Here is a 10,499-nt window from a genome sequence, read left to right as displayed (position 1 = left end):
CTATTTTTAATCAGCCAAAGGAGTTTGTAATCAGTTCTGACCTGTAATCTTGACTTCTGAATAAAGTAATTCTTTGTACCCCACTGTTTTCTACTTCATTTTAATAGATTTTATTTAAACTTACTACTTTGAAGATTGTATCTCAAATTTCCCGCTATGAGGAAATACAAATGCAAAGACTTAAAAAATTGTGTCTTTTTCATTAAAATAATACAGATTATAGGGCGATATAAATTTTTTATAAATCTATAAACAGCAAAAGGGTAGTCCAAGAAAGGGTGGGGCCGAGTAGGGACAAAGATCATCATCTTGTGGAGGCAGAAGGCATGGCTGAGGTACTAAATGAATACTTCACATCGGTCTTCACTCGTGAAGAGGATGCTGCCAGTGTAGCAGTAAAGGAGCAGGTAGGAGTGATATCGGATAGGATAAAAATACAGAAAGAGGAGGTACTTAAAATTTTGGCAGTGCTCGCAAAATAGAAAAATCACCCGCTGCAGATGGGATGTATCCTAGGTTACGGAGGGAATAAAGGATAGAAATTGCAGAGGCTCTGGCCAGAATCTTCCAGTCCTCCTTAGATGGGGGGGGTGCCCAAGGATTGGAGGATTGCAAATGTCACATCCCTGTTCAAAAAAGGGGAGAGGGATAAACCCGTCAATTACAGGCCAGTCAGTCTAATATCAGTGGTGGGGAACTTTTAGAGACAACAATCCAGGTCAAAATTAATCGGTACATGGAAAAGTATTGGGCTAATAAATGAAATTCAGCACAGATTTGTTAAAGGGAAATCATGTTTGACTAACTTGATTGAGTTCTTTGATGAAGTAATGGAGAGGGTTGATGCTAATGCAGTTGATGTTGCATATATGGACTTTCAAAAGGCATTTGATAAAGTATTGCATAATAGACTTGTAAGCAAAATTAAAGCCCATGGGATTAAAGGGACAGTGGCAGCGTGGATACAAAATTGGCTCAGGGACAGAAAGCAGAGAGTAGTGGTGAATGGTTGTTTTTCAGACTGGAGGGAAGTATACAGTGGTGTTCCCAGGGGCTGGTATCAGGACCATTGCTCTTTTTGATATAAATGACCTGGACTTGAGTATACAGGGAACAATTTCCAAGTTTGCAGATGACACAAAACTCAGCAATGTAGTAAACAATATGGATGTTAGTAACAGACTTCAGGAGGACATAGATAGACTGGTAAAATAGGCAGACACATGGCAGATGAAACTTAACGCAGAGAAGTGTAAAGTGATGCATTTTGGTAGGAAGAATGCAGAGAGGCAATTATAAACTAAATGGTACAATTTTAAAGGGGGTGCAGGAAGAGAGAGATCTGGAGGTGTATGTGCACAACTCTTTGAAGATGGCAGGACAAGTTGAGATGGCTTTTTTAAAAAAGAAACATGGGATCCTTGGTTTAATTAATAGAGGCATAGAGTACAAAAGCAAGGAAGTTATGCTAAATCTTTATAAAACACTGTTTAGGCCTCAGCTGGAGTATTGTGTTCAATTCTGTGCACCACATTTTAGGAAGGATGTCAAGGCCTTCGAGAAGGTGCAGAAGAGATTCACTAGAATGGGATTTTAGTTATGTGGAGAGACTGGAGAAGCTGGGGTTGTTCTCCTTAGAGCAGAGAAGGTTAGGAGGAGATTTGATAGAGGTGTTCAAAATCATGACTGGTTTTGATAGAGTAAATAAGGAGAAATTGTTTCCAGTGGCAGAAGGGTCAGCAACCAAAGGTCACAGATTTAAGGTGATTGACAAAAGAACCAGAGGTAACATGAGGAAACATTTTTTTTGCAGAGAGTTATGATCTGGAATGCACTGCCTGAAAGGGTGGCGGAAGCAGATTCAATAATAACTTTCAAAAGGGAATTGGATAAATATTTGAAGGAAAAAAAATTACAGGGCCATGGGGAAAGAGCAAGGGAGTGGAACTAATTGGAAAGCTTTCAAAGAGCCGGCACAGGCATGATGGGCTGAATGGCCTCCTTCTGTTCTGTAACATACTATGATAAAAGTATTTAAAACTATGAAAGGAATGGGATAGAGTAGATAACTGTTTCCAGTAGTTGAGGGGTCTAGAACGAGGGACCATAGATACAAAATTAAATGTAAGAGGTTTAGAACTTCTTCAGACAGAGTTGTGAGGCTGTGGAATTCACTTCCAGCATTAATGGTTGAGGCAGAAATGATGTCAACATTCAAGATTCAGATTGGATAGGTGGATGAAGAAATAGAGGTTGGATGGATATAGATGGGTTAATGTGATTAGAACTTATGTATTTGCATGCTGGGTCGGTGTAAACAGAGAGAACTGGAGTAGGCCATTTGGCTCATCAAGCCTGTTTTGTCATTTTATTAGCCGAGGCTGCTCTTTTTATTACTCTCAGTTCCCTCCCTGCCCTTTATCTAAATCCCGTAATAACCTTACTCCCAAATATGTGTTGACCAACCCCTTTTAACAGTTCAATTAGTGCTGTATTTATGGCTTACTGGGCAGTGTATTCCACATCCTCATAATTTTTGTGTGAAGAGGTTTTCTGGGATTCACTTTTCATGCCTTGGCTCTAATTTTGACATTGTTCCCCAATCTGGATTCCTGCAAGAGGGAAGAGTTGTTCCCTATCTTGTCAATTCCTTTGTTATTTTTGTTACAGCTTGCTACTTATTCTCCATCTCTAGGGTATATAATGCAGCAAGACGCAATGTGCTGAAATTTTTGTAAAACTAAAGTACACAGCTGAAAAATACTTACAAATCTGTTAAGTTTGAATTTGTGGAGAACACTGTTCAGTATATGGGGGGGGGGGGGGAAAGTGAACCAAGTAAGCCTATGTACTGCTGAAAAATGTATTTAATTTTAAGCTAGTTTCTTATAAACTTGAGAGCTACTGCTAACAATTCCCACTAATACAGTTTTGAGTGTTAGTCTAAGGAAACCAGACAGCTACTGCTCATACATGAGGTGATAGTGAAATACAACTTTGAATCGGATTGAATGTCCAATAATGTTGCTTATGTAATTGTTCTTTAAAAGGTTCTCTTTCAGGGGATACTGTCTTCAATGTTGTAGAGAAAAAAACTGGAGCAAATGTCTGTTCTTCTGATAGTGCGTGCAAGTGACATAACTCACTACTACATGAATTGTGCTGAGTATTTGCCATGCTTCACTTCATATGCTTTGAAGAAGCCTCTGTTCGTTACTGGAATGTATAACAGAGGAACAAAAAATAAGAAATGAGGATCACATTTGAAGTCTTAACTCCAGAACTAAGAGGATAAAGTTCCTCAGGGAAAATACAGAGAGCCTTTTTTTTCCCCTGTGACTACAATCCATGAAATTGCATTCTCAGAAATCAAATTTCAAAGCCACGTTTCTTGCAATGTTGTTAAGAGGGTCATTAATTCCTAAGAAAAGTGTGCGTTCTGTTTTTCATAAAGTTGAGCAGAGAGGAAGTGATCAAAACAGACATCCCCTGAAATGGCTGCAAATGTAAAAATGAAACAATGTGCAAAAAAAAAGGAAACAAAGCAGCAAGAGGGATGGAGAAAACAAATGGAATAATGAAAGAAAAATAGCAATAAAATGACTAAAAGCAAACCATATCAGCAATAGTACAAGATCAAATTAATTAACTACGTGAATGGCAAAAATGGATTAAAAAGTTTTGGTATCTGGTCTGTCTACATCTGTGTCATTTATATCACTACAACTATACACTCTCATAATTAATTTTCTTAAAGGAGTGCAGTACCATCAGACCTTCCAATACTTGCTCTTGAGTGTTTTAAAATGATTACCACTTTATTTTTTTTAGTTTTAAAAAAAACCTTGCTGTACTTTCCAGGACGTGAGTGCTGTGAGCAGGCAGTTTAATTCAGTGCTGTCTGTTTTCATTCATTTTAAAAGATTGTGCTGGCTACATCTTTATGTTTCTAATGTTCATTTTTTCTTTCTTCTTTCTTTCCCCAATGTTTTAGAATTTACTGTTCCCCTTCTATGTACCAGTGGACCATTTTGCAGCTGAAACAATGAGCAGAAAGTATGCTGCCAGGACTTTATCAATGTTGCTCTTACCAGCCAGAAATAGAATGAAGATTTCCATTACTTGTCTTCTGTATTTTCCTTCTTTCCTGGTAGGAGCTTGTTATGAGAGGGAGAGAATTGCAGATCTAACATCCTCAATGCGACAGGGTCTTATAATACTGAGTAAACAGCATATAACATTACAAGGCCCATTTGTAACTCTTTCAGATTTCCTTTATTGACTTTTTGTACTGTTTGCATCACTGGTGCAACCACTGCCTGCTATGATGGGAGAGTTCTGGCCAACATTTAGCATGAGTTTGTAAATTTTTCACACCCCCTGCTCTTTATAAATCCTAGCTCCACTCCTGCTCTCTTTAAAGTCCTTCTCCTCCTGTTCTCTTTGTAGTCCTGTTTCCTAGCTGACTGAGAGGCTGGTCCAGCTCCCTCACCTTCCCTACGTTGCTGGAAAAGTATGTGGGGGGTGGGGGGGAAAGCTACAAAGTGAGGGTGAAAATTAAAATGAAGACATAAAATAAGGGAACTGCAAGAAACAGAAATGGAGGAGAGAGAGACACACAGGTAGGAGAGATAAAACACAAAAGAGGAGAAACAAGCAAAGCAGTAAAGAGAATACAAGTGAAGGAATGGAGACACCTGAGGTAGCAGAGAGAGGCATTTCTATCAGACTTTGCTATCATTATCCTTAGCTAAAGGGACTGAGTTTTTTGGTGGCGCCCAACCTGAAAAGATTTGAGAACCACTGAATCAGATAGCGTTGTACAAATTTATTGTCAGTAATGAAAATTAGCTTGAGTGCATGTACGTGGGTGGCTGCCAGTGCCCCTGCTGTTAATTTGCATGCAGCTTTCTTTGGATTAGATTCATTCCACAACACACAGCTACTAAATCAGAGAAATTCACTGGAAAAGGGAGAGTTTAAACATTCCTGTGCTACTACTGCAGCTCTCTCACTAGCCAGCAGTGTCACTCCAGGACAGATTTAGTTCAGTATAAAATAAGAGCTATCAGTGAAATCAACAGGGATTACTGTGCAAGGGAAAAGAGAGCTAGAACTGCATTGTGTACAGTAGTGGAAGGCTTAACGAGTCAGTAAAACAGCATAAGCCTAGAAATTCCTGTTTGTGATAGTGCACAGATGTTTTATCTATCCCATGTGGTATTCCCTATTTTAAATTCCATACTGTGTGGTGTCATTTTTCTGATGTCTTCTGAGCAACCAGCAAACTTAAAATCTAGCTTCTTTTACACTCGCTTTAAATAATGATCAACTACAAGGACTTTCAAAATGTACTTAGTTTAATGGGAATGGGGTCAAGGAAGCAGGAGGTGGGATGAGCTCAGAGAGGCCATGAGGGGAGGTAGGAGAGAAGCTGGAGAGAGAACTGGGTTCAGGGATAGGATTGGGGGTGTCTGAAGGAAGGTTCCAGTGGTGTGCCACGGGGCTCAGTGTTGGGTCCCTTGCTGTTTGTGGTATATATTAATGATTTGGACTTGAATGTAGGGGGCATGATTGGCAAATTTGCAGACAACACAAAAATTGGCCGTGTAGTTAGTGAAGAGGATAGCTGTGGACTCCAAGAAGATATCAATGGGTTGGTGGAGTGGGCGGAAAAGTGGCAAATGGAGTTCAACCCGGAGAAGTGTGAGGTAATGCACTTAGGGAGGGCAAACAGTAAAACGGAATACGCAGTAAATGGGAATATATTGAGAGGGGTAGAGGAAGGGAGAGACCTTGGAGTGCATGTGCACAGGTTCCTGAAGGTGGCAGTACAGATAGATAAGGTTGTGAAGAAGGCATACAGAATGCTCTCCGTTATTAGCTGAGGTATAGAATACAAAAGCAGGAATGTAATGATAGAACTGTATAAAATGCTGGTAAGGCTGCAGCTGGAGTCTTGTGCGCAGTTCTGGTCACCACATTACAGGAAGGATGTAATTGCTCTGGAGAGAGTAAAGAGAAGATTTACAAGAATGTTGCCAGGGTTTGAAAATTGCAGCTATGAGGAGAGATTGGATAGGCTGGGGTTGTTTTCCTTGGAGCAGAGAAGACTGAGGGGTGACTTGATTGAGGTGTACAAAATTATGAGGGGCCCAGATAGAGTAGACAGGAAGTACCTGTTTCCCCTAGCGGAGAGTTCAAGAACTAGAGGACATAGATTTAAGCTGATTGGCGGAACGATTAGAGGGGACATGAGGAAAAACTTTTTCACCCAGAGGGTGGTGGGTGTATGGAATTTGTTGCCCGAATTGGTGGGAGAGGCAGGGACCCTTAACTATTTTAAAAAGTACCTGGACCTGCACCTAAAGTGCTGTAAGCTGCAGGGCTACAGACCGGGTGCTGGAAGGTGGGATTAGAATGGGCACCTGGTTGTTCTTCAAGCCGGCGCGGACACGATGGGCCGAATGGCCCCCTTCTGCGCTGTATCTTTTCTATGGTTCTATGGTTTGGCTTGATGGGCAATGGGAAGGGATGGAAGCAGTGGAACAGATAGTCTTAGTCTTAGTGACAACAAAATCCATGAGCTTGGCGCACTTGTTCAAGGTGAAGGTGGAAAGGGCAGAGCAGAGAGCTTTCAGGAGACAATTAGTAGTGGAGAAAAGAAGCCAAGGGTTATCTTTGTTCTCCAGGATGATCCTGGAGTAGTTGCTGGTTTTGGCAGAAGAGAGAGAGGGCCAGTAGCACTTGATGTGGTCCAGCCAGATCTAATGATAGATGCTAATCAAGTTGTGTGCCAGATATGCTGAAGTCTGTGTTCCTTGAACTTGAGGGAACAAGGTTGGGGACCATGCCAGGAGAAATTACCAGGATAGAATAGAGTATTGTTGGGGACAAGGGCATCAAAGTGGAGGTGAGGGAGTGCTTGAGCAAATTGGTGGTTGCAGATGTTTTGTGGCGAATGAAGGGCCAAAGGTAAGCAGCTGGGAGTTTGAAAATGCAGTAGTAAGTGACTTGGGGAGATTTTTATTCCAGGGGTGGATGAAGAAGTGATGTTGGAAGGGGGTATGGGGATGCGGGTGGTGAGGGACACAAGGAAGTGGTTGGAGATGGCCTTGTCTGTGATCAAGACCATGGGAATAGAGAGGCCATGGGAGATGGCAAGGTCAAAGGAGTGATCTTGAATACGGGTAGGAGGGTTCATATAGAGGGAGAGGTTTAGGGAGAACAGGAGGGCAGTGAATTCAGAGGCGAGAGGGCAAAGAAAGCTGAGATGGAGGTTGAAAGCACCGAGGATGAGGGTCAGTCAGTGCAGAAGCTGAGTGGAAAGGAGGGAGGATATCTCAGAGAGAAACTGAGTGGGGCTTGGGAGGACAGTGAACAACCAGTTTAGGATGCAGCCTAGATGCAAGTTGTAATTTTTTCTGCTGGGGCCTCAAATTTGGTGGGAGGAGATGACGAATATGATCAAGTGCTTTAAGAGATAGGGTAAGAAAATATGTTCATATGAGAAAAAGAAGAAAAAAAGCAAAGTGCAAAGACACCAGGAACTGATTAAGGAGGTTAATTGCTTACATAATAATAGTGACTACACTTCGAAGGTAACTCATTGGTTGTAAAGTGCCTTAGGATGTCCTGAGGATGTAATGTGCGCTGTATAAATGCAAGTTCTTTTTTTATAAAGGCTGATTAGAATTATTTTAATACAAAGAATCAAAATGTAGAGAGCAATGGGAGTTATGTAAAATCCAGTTGAGGATAACAAAATGACCATTTAAAGAAGCAATATGAAGGAGAGCAATTGTCAGTAGCACAAGGAAGCAAAAGATTTTTTGTCGGCTGTGTCGGCCAAAAGTGATTTAAAAAAAAAACAAGGGGTGAGTAAGATACAAAATATCATACAGTATTAGGAGATTCCAGCTGTTTTAAACTCATGCTTCTCATTGAGTTTCACAAATCTCTTAACATATGAAGAAGCCAATGTTATATTATGCAGAAACTCCAGGAATTAAATGTCTGCAAGATACTGAGACCAGACGAGCAAGACCCTCAAGGAAATGCAGGAGTGGTATTTGCCTTGTGACGGGCCCTATGTAAAGCTTTGGTTTGGCATCCATACATTTTACCAGGCAAGGATACTAAATACCACCTACTTAATCTGGTGTCAATTCCGCACATGTATGATCGTGAAAAGGCATATTTGGAATAGGTAACATAAAAATAGTTGGCAAAATTATCAGGATTCAGCGATTACCATTGTGTAGGTGTCCTTTCACTGGATCTGCTCAGGGCCCATGCAATTGCGTGGGTTGCACGGTCCTAGGAAATGAGTGAAGACATTGGTAAGATTCTTAATGTTTGTGGAAACTCCACAAATGCAGAAGCTGTATCCCAGGACAATTACTGGACGATAGTGACTGTTACCATGATATTCTACAAAGGATTGGGATATGAATCAAGGAGCTATAGGCCATTTATGTTAACATTAATAATGGAGAGAATGAATAAAGCATTTTTCAAGAAGATATCAGTATTATGAAGAGCAATAAGGTTATACTTAACGAATCTACTGGAACTCTGAAAAATTCCACAGCTACCTGGTGGGTATGTTAGTTGGAATTTCAGAAGCCATTTGATAAAGTAGTGTACACGAGGCTTTCAATATAGGTCATCGAATTAACCACAAATTAGCCAACTATATTGAAAACTGGCTTAATATTAGAGATAATGATAATTGGAAAAAGCTCTACAAGATGGCAGTGACTACTGAAGTTCTCCCTGAGTCTCTTCTGACTCCTCTACAGTTCACTCTAATCTTAAACAATATGAAGGAGGATATAAATGCTGGTAGTATCGGGGATTAGACATTACATGCAGAGTGTGAGAGGTGAGGTAATTTCTGAGGAAACCCTCAGTCACATTGATGTATCCATATCCTCCCTGACTCATTGTGATTAAGGGTTTCCTTCAGGATTACCCCACTTCACACACTCCAAGTGTGGTTGCCTAATTCCTGCTACTGACATCTTCGGTCACCCTTCACCATTCCCTGACCATGCCTATGTGTAAGGCTTATAGAGGGGGGAACATTCAAAGGGAAAAAGAGGAAAATTCATACGGAAAGCAAGATAGAGAGATGTACAGAGAGGGAGCATGTGAGAGGCAAACAGAGTGAGTAGGAGACACTCAGAACAGGGAGAATGTAGAGGAAAGGAGACTTACAGAAAAGAGAGAAAAAAATTAGAAAAAACATTAGAGACCGATGCAAAGATGGCAACAAAGGGTATATGAGATCCACACAGAGAGAGAAAAAGAGAGTCAGATAGAAAGTGTGGGAACCAAACCTACTGACAGAGATAAAAACATGAAGAATTAGTGAGTTAGTCAAACAGAGAAACAGTTACAGGAAAAGAGAGACACACCATTTTGTTAACTTTGTGCCTCAGGTGAGCACCACAGGACTGGCATATGGTCAATGATGTTTGACCAAAGGTAATGTTACATTTCATAGAGATGTAACTGACCCATAGTATAAAGTTGTGTGGCTTCATAAAAATTAAATATCCAGAATAAGCTAGATGGCAGAGGAGACTAGAAAACAAAGCCAGAGTAAAGGAAATTGTTTGAAAGACACACACCGGCCAATTTATTACCACAACAGCTGCTGCTACCACAACAACAGCAATATGAAGATGGCAGAGTTTGAGTGAATTTAATCATGAGGAACTTTATGATATCATAACATTGGGAATCTAGCATTAAATTGTCCACCTTAATGATTATCCAGGTAATCATTAACACATGGATTCATATATGTCTGCCCATTACTTATAGATATCTAAATTAAAGTTAGCATTGCTCTGTTTGCTGAGAGAAATGACAAAATTACTATAAAGCAATAAAGTATCTTAAAATATCAGAAATGACAAGGTTATAGGAACAGTGAACGTACCTTCTTGAGGCTTGGAGCTTTTTTGTTGAAAATGGATGAAGAACATTGGATGATAACGCTGCAGAAAGTCTTCTACCCTCTCCTTGCTGTGGTTGGAATTCCGTGTGAGTACATGTCTGCCTGTAAGACTTTAATGAAATAAGCATCATTTGTAGGTATATTTATGCACAGGGAGTTCGGAGACATACCAGCTTTGGATGACATCATTGCATTCCTGATCGTGTCTGGTGCCACAAATTGATTCGTTTTTATATTTGTTTTTAAAGCTAAACTTAAAAGCATGAAAATGACATTGAAGTTGTTGCACTTTATAGATAGTATCGACTGCAAAGTGGACTGCAGAGCAAATGCACCAACTTTACAGCAGGCGTTTAGGGGTAAACACTTTCTACTCTTCGAGGCATTGACCCCAGAGTAAACTCAGCATTATGGGGACGCTGCCCCTTTAAAGCCATTTAAAGCTTTTCGGATAAAATTAAATCCGTCACACAAAAAATCTTTCATACAAATGGGTAGAATTATAACGTTAAATAAACTGTATCAATCA

The 10,499-nt window shown here is 40.4% G+C and overlaps 1 long non-coding RNA gene across 1 annotated transcript in view; it reads right to left on the bottom strand.

The window, feature by feature from the left end:
* LOC137344423 (uncharacterized) overlaps positions 1 to 10,499 on the bottom strand; it is a 50,125-nt gene that overhangs the window by 16,137 nt on the left and 23,489 nt on the right. Inside the window, exons 2-3 of the long non-coding RNA XR_010968353.1 lie at positions 9,953 to 10,080; positions 8,255 to 8,319 (exon numbers count right to left, since the gene is read on the bottom strand). This is a non-coding gene — a long non-coding RNA (uncharacterized lncRNA). The remainder of the gene's footprint in view (positions 1 to 8,254; positions 8,320 to 9,952; positions 10,081 to 10,499) is intronic.

This window comes from Heptranchias perlo, chromosome 27 (genome assembly GCF_035084215.1).
Source record: "Heptranchias perlo isolate sHepPer1 chromosome 27, sHepPer1.hap1, whole genome shotgun sequence".
NCBI classification, from domain to species: Eukaryota; Metazoa; Chordata; class Chondrichthyes; order Hexanchiformes; family Hexanchidae; genus Heptranchias; species Heptranchias perlo.
This window is presented reverse-complemented; position numbering and strand designations above follow the sequence as displayed.